This window comes from Tasmannia lanceolata, unplaced genomic scaffold (genome assembly GCF_043159265.1).
Source record: "Tasmannia lanceolata isolate RefF3 unplaced genomic scaffold, GAP_Taslan_0.1 ptg000037l, whole genome shotgun sequence".
In the NCBI taxonomy this organism is placed as follows: Eukaryota; Viridiplantae; Streptophyta; class Magnoliopsida; order Canellales; family Winteraceae; genus Tasmannia; species Tasmannia lanceolata.
The window spans coordinates 53,477,576-53,491,120 of NW_027518714.1; the positions used below are offsets into that span (position 1 = coordinate 53,477,576).

At 45.4% G+C, this 13,545-nt stretch overlaps 1 long non-coding RNA gene and 2 pseudogenes across 2 annotated transcripts in view; all 3 read left to right on the plus strand.

The window, feature by feature from the left end:
• The window catches only part of LOC143862289 (uncharacterized), a 45,278-nt gene that overhangs the window by 12,649 nt on the left and 19,084 nt on the right, over nucleotides 1–13,545 (plus strand). The window lies entirely within an intron of this gene.
• On the plus strand, nucleotides 5,952–8,455 carry LOC143862017 (rop guanine nucleotide exchange factor 14 pseudogene; annotated as a pseudogene). Its single transcript, XR_013240127.1, has 2 exons — nucleotides 5,952–6,689; nucleotides 6,765–8,455. The product of XR_013240127.1 is annotated as a rop guanine nucleotide exchange factor 14 pseudogene (transcript).
• On the plus strand, nucleotides 8,547–9,866 carry LOC143862018 (internal alternative NAD(P)H-ubiquinone oxidoreductase A1, mitochondrial pseudogene; annotated as a pseudogene).

The window sequence follows — 13,545 nt, forward strand, 5'->3', positions numbered from 1 at the left end:
TCTCCACGGCCGCCTTCTCCTTCCTTCCGGCCCTCTCAGCCGCACTTAGGAGATCCTGCACGGCCTGGTTTTTGACCCTCTGCAGTTCGTCCTGTAAGCTGTTGAGCTCGGCCTCTTTGATCTGGACGGCTTCATTGAGCTCGCCGTTCTCCTTCTGGAGCTAGGCCTTTTCGAACTCGATCCTTGTGATCGTCTCCGAGAAGAGATATCGCTTCTTGGCCATATCCCTTGAGTAGACCTGGAGTTGATAGAGGGCGGAGCTGATTGCCGCTTCACAGGTCTCCGGCACCTCTTTTTCGACTGCTAACCGGTCGCGGGCGAGGACACCCTTGTACATCAACTCTGTGGCCACCCGGGTATCCCCCAGGCCGGTGTCCGTTTTCTGCACGGCCCAGTTCGGGCGGAAGACGTTGTCGCCTCCAACCGATGCAGTAGCCGGCATACCCAGTACTGCCCCGCCGTGCTTTGACCCCGTCGCCGCTCCGGACTTGGAGCTCTGACCCGTGGTGTCTGCCCGGCTCGATAGGGCAAGCTTATGCGTCGCCCGGCTGCTTTTAAGAGGCTTAGCCAGCGCGACCATCGGCGGGGTCGACTCCGGCACCTTCCTCTTCTTGCCCTTTGTTTGGGGCTGCTCCTGCGCTGGGGACGCGCCCGAAGACTGCTTGATTCTGTCCAAAAGGGACATCTGCTTCACCATTTCTGCAAAAGAGAACGGAGCGCAGTCAGCAATACGAAAGTTGAAAAATACTTCAGAAAAATAAATGCTATCCTATAGTATCTACGTACGTGCCGGCGTCGCACGACTGACCCCGAGTGCGACCAGCTCGGCCTCTTCTTCGAACTCTGAGCAGTGTACTGGACCTCGCTTGAGCTCTTCTTTGATCAGAGCGAAGGTCATATGGTCATAGTCTTCGAGAGCTGGTTTTTTACTAAGGCGGCGAGTGTCCGGCGTTCTCCATTGTAATGAGAACGGCCACTGCGAGCCCGGCGCGGTGTCCTTTACATAGAAGAACCTGTTCTTCCATGTGTGAATGGAAGAAGGTATCCCAGTGATCATTTTCATTTCAGGCCTCTGGCTAATGTAGATCCAGCCGCCGTCCTTATGCCTCTTCAGGTGCGCACACATCCTGAAGACGGGCACGGTGGGGTTCCTACGGAGCCGGACTTCAAGAAGGTACAAGAAGCCGATCAGTGTTCTCCAAGAGTTCGGGACGACCTGTGTAACTGCCAGCCCGTAGTAATTCAGTGCATCCGCAAAGAAGGGGTGGAAGGGGAGCCTAAGCCCGGCCCGGAAGGCCTCCTCATACACGCAGAGGTCTGCGCTATCGTTGCTGGCCCGATCCCCTTCGACAGCCGCCCTCAGAATGTACCGGCTAGGAATACAGTATTTGTCCCTGACGATCTGAAGCCTGTTCGGCCACAGATGGTTCACCTCGTATAGGGCCCCGATGTTATACTGCGGGTTGGCTTCCATCTGTGCCTCCGCTATCACCTCGACTGGCATGCGCGACGATTGAGGGACTGCCGCTTCGACGTCCTCATCATCGTCGCTGGTTTCTACCCGGTCCGGTCCATCCCCACAGGCCGGGATTGTGTCTAAGTCCACACTCATTTCCTCACCGCTCTCCTCGTCTATTATGATCACTAGCTCTTCGCCCTCAACACCGGCCTCCTCTATAGGTGAGGCCGGAACCGCCCTCTCCGACGCCTCGGACCCCGATGCGGTACTGGTCGAACCGGACTCCTTTGAACTGGAGTCCGTCTCCGAACTAGTGCTAGACATAAAAAGGAAAAAAAAGGAAAGAAAGGCTAAAAGCTAAAAAAGATTACCGAACTGGAGTGTTGGGCGAGGACCTCCGGGCTCACTGATCCGAAGCGGGCAGAAAACTTGAGCAGCCGAACAGAAGAGGAGGAGAGTAAAAGATGAAAAGTAAGAAATGAAGAGTGAACTTCTGTATTTATAGAGAAGCTGGGAAGAGCGGGAAAAATCCCGCCCATTTCCGCCAGCCGGAGTGCGCCACGTCGCCTTCCGCATTAAATGCGCCGCTCGCATTAAATGCGCCGTCCGCATTAAATACGCCGCCTGCATTAAATACAAGGCACAGGTCCCAAATCGCTAGAGGACAAAAGACCTGTCCGGCTGTCCGGACAGGATAATTCAGGAGAAAAAAGACCTGTCCGGCTGTCCGGACAGGATAATTCAAAAGACAAAAGACCTGTCCGGCTGTCCGGACAGGATAATTCAGACAACAAAAGACCTGTCCGGCTGTCCGGACAGGATATGGCGCGTTCGCTAGACGACAAAAGCGCTAGACGACAAAAGACCTGTCCGGCTGCCCGGACAGGATATGGCGCGTTCGCTAGACGACAAAAGCGCTAGACGACAAAAGACCTGTCCGGCTGTCCGGACAGGATAATTCAAAAGACAAGAGACCTGTCCGGCTGTCCGGAAAGGATAATTCAAGACGACAAAAGACCTGTCCGGCTGTCCGGACAGGATAATTCAGACGACAAAAGACCTGTCCGGCTGCCCGGACAGGATATGGCGCGTTCGCTAGACGACAAAAGCGCTAGACGACAAAAGACCTGTCCGGCTGTCCGGACAGGATAATTCAAACGACAAGAGACCTGTCCGGCTGTCCGGACAGGATAATTCAAGACGACAAAAGACCTGTCCGGCTGTCCGGACAGGATAATTCAAAAGACAAAAGACATGTCCGGCTGTCCGGCTGTCCGGACAGGATATGGCGCGTTCGCTAGACGACAAAAGCGCTAGACGACAAAAGACCTGTCCGGCTGCCCGGACAGGATATGGCGCGTTCGCTAGACGACAAAAGCGCTAGACGACAAAAGACCTGTCCGGCTGTCCGGACAGGATAATTCAAAAGACAAAAGACCTGTCCGGCTGTCCGGACAGGATATGGCGCGTTCGCTAGACGACAAAAGCGCTAGACGACAAAAGACCTGTCCGGCTGCCCGGACAGGATATGGCGCGTTCGCTAGACGACAAAAGCGCTAGACGACAAAAGACCTGTCCGGCTGTCCGGACAGGATAATTCAAAAGACAAGAGACCTGTCCGGCTGTCCGGACAGGATAATTCAAGACGACAAAAGACCTGTCCGGCTGTCCGGACAGGATAATTCAAAAGACAAAAGACCTGTCCGGCTGTCCGGACAGGATATGGCGCGTTCGCTAGACGACAAAAGCGCTAGACGACAAAAGACCTGTCCGGCTGCCCGGACAGGATATGGCGCGTTCGCTAGACGACAAAAGCGCTAGACGACAAAAGACCTGTCCGGCTGTCCGGACAGGATAATTCAAAAGACAAGAGACCTGTCCGGCTGTCCGGACAGGATAATTCAAGACGACAAAAGACCTGTCCGGCTGTCCGGACAGGATAATTCAGACAACAAAAGACCTGTCCGGCTGTCCGGACAGGATATGGCGCGTTCGCTAGACGACAAAAGCGCTAGACGACAAAAGACCTGTCCGGCTGCCCGGACAGGATATGGCGCGTTCGCTAGACGACAAAAGCGCTAGACGACAAAAGACCTGTCCGGCTGTCCGGACAGGATATGGCGCGTTCGCTAGACGACAAAAGCGCTAGGCGACAAAAAGTTTTACCAGGAAAGACCTGCGCGGCTGGCCGTTCACAGCCCTAGCCGAGCAGGATCACATGACTTCCTGAACCAAGGACGTCCAGGACCCCTGGCCGCCCAGGCCTCTGGTCAAAAATTCAGCCGTGCTGGATAGTCGAATGCCTTCTGCCCGGCCGTACTCCTTCAGGCCAAACGCCAAGGCCAGGCCAGGGCGCCAGGAGTCTCCTGTCCAGCCATTATTTCTTCTAGCTGAGTCTGAGCCCGGCCTCAGCTGCCTGGAGGTCTTAAGGCTGGCCCGACGCTGTCTTTACCTTCTCTTGCTTCTTCTAGCCACTTTCATGGCTTGAAGAACCAGGGGGCAACTGATAGGGTCCGGACTCAGCACTGAGGGAATCCGGACTCAGCAATCCGGATTCAGCACTGATGGGTCCGAACTCAGCATCCAATTAGCTTCTGGCACGTGGCCCTCACAAGGACCGTTGGAAGGCCAACACCTGTCTCCACTAGGTGTGACACCTGGACCAATCAGGGACCTCCACCTGCCCTCCTTAGGTATGAAACCTGGTCCATGCAGAGGCCACCACCTGGCTCAGAACTACCACCTGTCCTAGACAGGTGGCTCAGAACCACTATAAATAGCCTTCACTTGTGCTAAGGTGAGGGTCCTGGAAATCTGAGAACCAAAACTCTAAGCTTTTTGCTCTGACATTGCTCTGCACTCCTGCTCATACTGACTTGAGTGTCGAAGCGCCCGTCCGGAGTATCACTCCGGGTTGGTCCTCTGACCCTTTTCTTTCTTGTCTGTACTCTGTGCAGCGCAGGACTCAACCAGCCATTCAGCCGTGGCTCGTTAGCCCGGACTACCCAGCCCTACCATAACCTGTTACCGATTTTAGGCCTAACAGAAGGAAAATGATATGGAGGCAGAGAGTGCGACCGATGAGAGAGCCCTAGCATAGAACGAAAGGCACCCTTGCAAAAACCAACTTCAAGGGCGCCCTCATTGGTCAATTTCAGCAAAAGTCAAACTTGTTCCACTTTTATGGCTGCCATCTACTTTTTTCGGGGCCATCATAAACGCACTTTTGCTGAAATTGACCAATGAGAGTTCCCTTGAAGTTGGTTTTTGCAAGGGCGCCCTTCATTCTATCATTCCTGTAAATATTGGAGATTCTGTACGTATATTTTAGGGAAGTGATATATCCGCCTCTTTTGACTACTTGGGAGACCCAACAGGAATGTACCTGGCAATCAGCCCCATTGTATCTTTCTGAAGTGAAGTACATCACTTCACTTCCAAAAGGGGCGGGTATCTCACGTTGCTGGTATCTCACGTAACCAGAAGGGGCAGATATATCACTTCCCATATTTTAATAACCATGACCATGTTAGTTTCTCATGATGGACCACCAGATCAATGGTTCTGATTAAACGTGTGTCTCTGTGTGCGTCCCAATCTCACAGTGGGTGATCATTTGCGTAGTTTGACTCTTTCTGTTAAAATCACTTTGTTTATGTGGTTTTTCAAAAAATTCCACTAAAAACTCATGCATCATGGATATTTCGACTTTCTTTTTCTTTTTTTTTGTAGAGGTATGCTAAACTCAAGGGCACCCTTGCAAAAATCAGCTGAAAGTGTGCCCCCATTGGTTGCACGTTACCAAAGTGCATTTATAACGTGACGGAGAGAGATATGGGGTTGATTTAAGATATTAGGGGGTCGATTGATCACTGCTCATTTCTTATTATTATTTTTATTTGTTTCTTTTCAACTTCAAATAAAATAGATAGACTAGTTCTATAGTTCCTAACTATAACTTTGTCTTCATGACAAAAAAGATGAGTGAAATTAGGGTTTTGCTAACGGTCGCATCCAAAGGTTTCTTCTAATTTTTCCCTTTCACATATATCATATCATAGAAGAGGAAGGCTTAAGTAGGGAGCGACCTCATTGTAGTAAGTTGAGGAACGCTGTAGACACCCCATTTTGACCGTGCCCTAAACCTTTCAATTTTGTGTAAAACCCCATCAAATGATTGAACTAGGGTCCCAAACTTCGCCCTAGGCTAGCTTAGGATCCTAGCTAGGTCCCTGTAAAATTTCGTCGAAATCCGAGTGTATTTGCCTAGAGAACGAACCAAAGAGGTGTTCATAGTGTAAATCAGAAAGGGGGGTGAGTTTATCCTGAGAGGGGGGCGAATTTATTCCAGAAAGGACACGATTTCTTCGCACGCCTTATCAAAATCCGCGTGAACCGCGCGCCCTTCAAACTGGTTGTGCCAATATCAACTTCCCATTTTGCATATAAATACAAGTTTAAGCTTTTTTTTAAAAAAAAGGGACAGAGATGAGAGAAAAATCCGATCCAATCCTCAAACCCCAATTTCTTCTTCTCCGGCGGATCTCGCCGGATTTTGGCCAAGTTTCTACTAGATTTACTCATCCGAGCACGGTAGTTACATCCTCTTTCTCTATATAAGCTCTTTCTCATCAGCCATGCCTTTGAAACCATTAGATCAAGCTTTAGTTTTTGCTTGAAACCCTAAGCCGAGTTTCACAATTTTAACTCCGAAGTATTTTATCTTTTTATTTTCATCTTTGATTTAGAGGATTAGCATTTCAAAAGCAGCAGATCTGTTGTTTCATCATTTTTTTGAAACCCTAACTCCAAGGTGCCGATCATCTTCTCCGGCTAGGTTTTGATCGGATTCCGGTCATTTGTTTTTTTTTTTGCTGTCAAACAAGCAGCATTATCCATGATGAAGAGATCGATCTGTATTTTCTAAGAAGAAAAGGAAGAGAAGCTAGTTTTTTTTTTTTTTTTTTTTTTATCCCCAAAGTTATCTTCTCCGGCGGCTTTGCCGGAACTCCGGCCGGTGTTGTTCTGCCTTCCAATCAACCCTCTTCACCTTCATCTACTTCTTTCCATCATATATCTTCATCAACAGCCCTCACATTTTCCTCCCATCATCGTTTATTCTTCTTCCATATTCCAAAAAGATACTCTCTGCTCTGCTTCAAAGAAAAACTGAATCAGAGCTTCAAACAAAAACTGAATCTTCTTCTCTTGAAAATGCCGATTCATAAAGGTTTTAGTTCATTTCCTGTGGATTTCCAGTGCAAATAGTCGGATTCGGATAATACGAAAATTGAGGAATTTTTAGCTTGAAAGACTAGGGATCATGCGAAGATTAGCTTGTTGCCGCCGGGAAAAGGAGTTTAGCATCGACTTTGATCAGCATGAGAGGGTCATGACATACAGTGGTTTGGAGAGCTGCATTCTCAACAGCTATTCTTACGATAACGAAAGCAGCACGAGCAGAGCAAATGGTTGCCCCACTGACTCCTTGGATGAAGATGATTCCAGCTGTTCTTCTAGCAAAGATGCCTTTGGATCATTCTCCTGTCAACTGTTGATGAACAAACATGAAGAGCTTTGCTCGGATGAGTGTGAGATGTATAACAGTCCAAGGCGGCTTTCTGAGAAACCTGCTTACACCATGCAATATTCAGATGTTGAAACTATGAAAGAAAGGTTTTCAAAGCTCTTGTTAGGTGATGATGTTTCGGGAGGCTGCAGGGGCGTCACCACTGCATTGGCATTATCCAACGCTATAACAAACCTCGCAGCATCTGTTTTTGGTGAGCTTTGGAAATTGGAGCCATTGCCTGAAGAAATAAAGAGCAAATGGCGAAGAGAAATGGACCGGTTGCTTTCCCCGACAAATTACATGGTTGAGCTGGTTGCTGCCAGGCAAAATGGTGCCAATGGCAAGACCTTAGAGATAATGACACCCAAAGCTCGTTCAGATATCCACGTGAATCTTCCGGCACTTCAAAAGCTTGACTCTATGCTCATTGAGACCCTAGATTCTATGGTGAATAGGGAGTTTTGGTATGCAGAGGGACGGAGCAGAGCGGAAGGGAGGAGCAGAGGTGGTGGAAGACAGAGCAAGAAATGGTGGCTGCCGTCTGCACAAGTCCCCACCTCTGGCCTTTCCACCATCGAAAGGGAGAAATTAATTTTCGGGGCAAATTCTTGCATCAAATCCTGAAGGCCGCAAAATCTATCAACCAGCACATCTTGGTGGAAATCCCCATCCCCATCGTTATCAGGGATGCCCTCCCAAAGTCAGGCAAGGCTAGCTTGGGCGAACGTCTTTACAGGGTCTTAAGCATGGAATCGAGTTCTGTTGAGGAAATCTTGTATTCCCTTGATTTAAAAAATGAGCATGGCATTCTGGAAATTGCGATCAGTTGGAGTGCGCCATTTTCACCTGGAAACAGAAAATTTCTGATCAAGCCAATGGGAAATCGCCAGCGCGACATTCATGGACCTTCACGAGGGATTCAGAATCAGAAGTTGACAAGGTGGAGATGTTGTTGGAGAGAGGTGAGGCCCTTCTATAGCTACTGAAGATGAAATTCCCAAACCTTCCTCAGACATTTCTTGAGGTCACCAAAGTCCAACATAACAAGGTTCGAGCTACGCTCTTCTATTCGAGGTTGCTTTGAGTGCCTTTGCACATCATGGCTACAGGTCAACTCTTTTCTCGCAACACACAAGCATTATTCTACAACTACAAACAACTTCCCATCCAACGCATGCTTGATTTTGACTTCCTTTGTGGGAGGGAAATACCTTCTGTTGCTGGAATTATTAACCCTGGTGCTGAGGGATTTCAGAAACTATTTTTTTGGTCAAGAGGAAATTGCCATACCAGTTCACTCAAGCATTGAAGCAGCTTGTGCCGCACATCCAACAGCTGATGTTTTCATCAACTTTGCATCTTTTCGAAGTGCGGCTGCCTCCTCCATGGCTGCTCTGAAGCAGCCAACCATAAGAGTTATAGCTATAATAGCTGAAGGTTTTCCGCGCAGAACTTCTAGCAGACTACTAGTGTTTCAAGAAAAGTGTATAAAGGGTTGTGGTTTCTTCAGAGCTTCTATTTTAAGATGGTATGGTCAAGGGTGGCAAGAAGTAGCTTAAGACAGTCATTGAATTCTGATTCAGCAGCAAGAATAGGAAGTAATTACTTGAATTGCTGCAAGGATTTATATGCTAGGGAATGCTATTTCTCTTCATTTAGGAATGTTACAGCAAGCAGCAGTTTGAGGGATTTTTCTGCCATAGGAACCATGGATCAGATGTGCTTTTGGAGCAGGGGAATAAGGGTATCTCCCCAGTACCAATTCCCTTTGGCCGAGCAGGTTGTTGATGATTCTGATTCAAAGATTAAAAATAGGAAGTTACCAGGGTTGAAACCAACAAGGCCAGATGAGAAATCAAGGGTCGTCGTATTGGGTAGTGGATGGGCTGGTTGTCGGTTTCTTCAAGGATTGGACACAAAGTTGTACGATGTTGTTTGCATATCACAGAGGAAACACATGGTTTTTACTCCTCTGCTAGCTTCTACATGTGTTGGGACTCTGGAATTCAGAAATTGACATTGACAAGCATGAAGTTTATTGTGAGACGACCAGCAATGTTGGATCCCCTCACGAGCCATATCGCTTTAAAGTTGCTTATGATAAGCTGGTCATTGCAGCTAGGGCTGAGCCCTTGACTTTTAACATTCGAAGGAGTAAAGGAGCATGCACAGTTTCTCCGTGAAGTAGTGCACGCACAAGAAATACGAAAGAAATTTCTGTTGAACCTGATGTTCTCCGAAAATACTGGCATTTCAGAAGAAGAAAAGAATCGTCTTTTACACACTGTTGTAATTGGAGGTGGCCCAACTGGCATGGAGTTCAGTGGTGAACTGAGTGATTTTATCATGAGAGATGTGCACGAGCGGTATTCTCATGTTAAAGACGATATTCGTGTGACACTGATAGAGACAAATGAAATCCTATCATCATTTGATGGGGAATTAAGGCAATATGCAACCAGGCACTTGACCAAGAGCGTTGTTCACCTCATGCGGGGCATCGTGAAAGAGATCTTCCCAAGTCTCCCGGTGGAAGGATCGGTGTGGATGAGTGGCTACGGGTTCTTTCTGTAGAAAATGTGTATACGCTTGAGGATTGTGCTGGTTTCTTGAACAGACAGGGAGGCCAGTTCTCCCTGCTTTAGCCCAGGAGAGAAAAGAAGAAGTAGAAGACGAAGGAGCAAGAGATTAAATTGGATCCAAGGTATTTTACAACTTTGATTTGGATTTCATCAATTGTCCAGGTATGATTTATTTATTTTTTATTATGATTTGTGTTTGCTATGGTATGAAATACTCTCATCTATTAATTTTAGTGTGAATCATTTTGATTTAGTCTTGATTCTGAATTTGATTTTTTTTTTACATTCGATCTTTTATGAGATTCAGAGAATAGGATGTACAGATTTTATTTTCCTAAAATGGATTCTTGTTCATATTTGGTAATGATTTACCCAGAGAAATTCTGTCTTGAATAGTGAAATTCACATAAGATTCTAAGGTTTTGTTAAAGATATTAATCTTCACAATATCTTTGGTTTGTCTCATTGGTTTGTCTCACTTGTTAAAGATATCAATTTTCACAATCTCATTGTTTTCGTATAGAGAATCATTTTCTGTTGGTTGGCGTATGGAATGTTTATGGCTTTTCATCTCAGAATTGTGTGTCAAATAATCATGTTAGAATTGATTGTTTTGATTTCGTTTAGGTTCAGTACAAGCCTTGTCTAGAGTTTACCCTTTAGGAAATTTATCCAAGTCTCACAACTCGTACCTTTTACGGGGACAAGCTATGTCCCAACATGAATGTCTTACCCTATTAGGAGACAAGCTATGTCTCGTGCAGAAATGTCTTATCTTGTTAGGAGACATGCTTTATCTCATAGAAAGTCATACCCATCTTGTCATTGCAAGGGCAATGGAGCCCATCTCTGTGTTTAGGAGACTTGCCTAGTCTCACTAGCATCCTTCTTATCTTTTCTTCTTTTAGGAAACTAGGCACTTGGCACTCCCCTCTTAGGGTTGTGCACTAGGAGTCAGTTCTTTCGTTTGAAAGTCTTTTCCATTAGCATAGGAGTCTGTCCTTCAGTTTCAGGAGTCAGTCCTATCATCATTAGGGGTTAGGATTCTTTCCAACCTCTCATCAAATCATGTGTTTTTTTTCTATCCGCTCCTGCAAGGTATAGGATGCTGTCCAACCCTTGCAGAGTTGTTATTCTGTTCATTCCCCCGCAAAGCATAGGATGCTGTCCAACCTTTGCGGGATATCAGGAGTCTGTCCTCCCCTTATGATGATAGGATTCTGTCCTCCTATGTCAAAAAAATCAAAAATATTTCAAAAGCACTTGAAAATTCAAAAACATCTAAAAACCGAAAATCTCAAAAATCTTGAGTCATTAGGAGTGTAGTTAGGAAATTCTTTTCCGAACTACGTTGGCTTGATCCTCTTCCACGAGGTACGTAGTGCAGCTTGGGATCCACATCCCAGGTCCAGCCAAACCTTTAAAAATAAACATTTCGAACCTTCAAAAAAATACAAAAACTTCTTCAAAACCTTTTCAAAAAAAGATCTTCCTCTAGAGTTAGGAGTTTGTCCTAGTTAAAGAGTTTTAGAGTTTTGAGTTTGTCTTTGATGTGTTGTGTGGTTTGTTTGTGTTTGTGTTAGAGTTAGGAGTTTGTCCTAGAGTTATAGGAGCGCCTCCGTCCAGTCAGTTGGCGATTCATATCGCCGATTGATGATTAAGTCTTGGATACGCTAGTGATCCCATTGTTTCCCTTAGGGCGTACAGCCTAGCTACACATAGATCATAGGAACCACCTGCGTTAGCTTAGGGCTAACCTGCATTTAGTTAAGGCATATAGGGTGTCCTAAAATCTACAATCCATTGGAATTTAAATAATCACACAAGAAGCTTTAAGAACTAGTCCGGTCTTTTAGATCGAGTCTAGGATAGAGGTCTAGATGTCTTAGGCATCATAGCTTAGAATAGGTGCGAAGAACTACGTTGCCTTGATTCTCGTGGAGGCGGGGATACGTAGGCTTCTTTGGATGAACATCAGATCATCTAAAGACTCGGGCCTAGGTATAGATTAGAGTCTTAGGGTTGTATGGTATCGAGTCATTTTTCTATGTTTTGCAGTGTTTTCTTACTTTATTGCGCAGACCTTATACTTTTTTGGTGTGTCGTGCATGTGTTTGTTCATCAGAACTTAGACACCCATTAGGCATGTCACTTATAACCTAGTTTTTCTCAGGTGACACTTTTATTTCTTTTATGTGTGTTTATTATTCCTCCGAGACATGCATGATTAGATAGACGTCTTCTCGGAGATTTGTGTTCCCATTTCATATGATTCTCGTCCAAAACTCTTCAAAATTATTAAGTAAATGGCATAAGAGACCAGGTGTTTGCACTTGGGCGGATGAGGTGCTCTTTAGACCTTCCGAATTCGTAACCAGGCACGAACCCTCTTTTATATCTCTGGTTATCCGTTGCGACAGAGCATAGTATGGGATCCTTGGACCCTTTTCCTTGGATGGCGACTCTTCTTTGTTTAAGGTACGCCTCGAATCTGGGCTAGTCCCCGAATCGAGAGGTATTTCCCTTTTTATCGCCACTCATGCTGTGAGAGGCACATTCTTTCGAGAGTTCCTTGGTAGAGCTCTCCATTCACGTGGATGATCCATAGAGACAGTTAGCGTGTGGAATTCGTCCTCCACCGCCTCTCTCTCGGATCGGGGTCCACAGGCTGGCGACTCTGCTGGGGAGTTCTGGGAACATTGCCTAACTCTGTTAAAATGCCATTTGTTATTAATTTTGAAGAATTTTGAGCTAAAATCATTATAAATGGGAATTTAATCGCTTAGAATCCAGGGGCACCAGATAGGTGTTTAAAACAAGGGATTCACACATTGCACAGCATACATCATTTTGTTCTTCATTTTCTTTTATTGATTTTCTTATTATTGGCTCCACGGGATAGATATAATGCGTGCCTCATGGGATATCACTATCCAGATGGTGCTGTTGTATCTATTACCAAGCTATGCGCCAGTGCTGCAGTCGTAAACACTCGGTGTACTTGTGTTTACAGCAGCCGGTGAGCAATGAAGCATACTGTATATAACACTCGGTGTACTTGTGTTATATACTTAAAGTATGGATCATATGCATAGTACCTGATTGAGTCCGGAGCTCTACTTTCATTTTACATATATTATGTACATGGATATATATGTTGATTTAGTAAAACCCAATTAGGATCTGCATGTGCTTATATATATATTGCATTCATATAAGGACGAACATGTGTTGCTTACACATGTTGGAGCTTAGATTTAGGAGCCATGTCCTATTTTTTAGATTATTGTAGCTCACCTTATGTGACTACATCGCAGTCCTAATACACTCACATGTCTGTCATGAGTCGAGACTCTCTCGACTCCACTAGATTAGAATTAGGGCTGGTGCCCCTGGTTAGGGTGTATATATGTATATATACCTATTTATTGATTATTAGATTAGGGCTTACTCCTTTGTAATGTTTCCTATCTAATCCAATCAGTCATTTTCTTTGAGATTTAGATTTGGTCGGTGACTTCTATTTGTCATCGTTATGACCATGGTCTTTTTTCTGATCCTTTGATCATAGATCTGATTCATACCTTGTATCATTGATCCTATATGTGCATTATTAGATTAGGGTTTACCTCTTAGTTAGGTTCTCCTTCGTAATCTAATCAATCCTTTCTATTTTATCCATTCTGTGGATTATCATTAGATTATTGGTTCTTTATCCATAATCTATTCCTTGATCTATTGGTCTTAAAATCGATCCGTATTTTTCATTGTTAGATTAGGGTTTACCTCTTAGTTAGGTTTTCATTCCTAATCTAATCAATTATCCTTATCTATTCATTCTTTTAGATTATGATCAGATCGATGGCTTCTAATCATCATTCTTATGGTCACGATCTATCCTTAGATCTTTTGGTTGCAAATTCAACCTATCT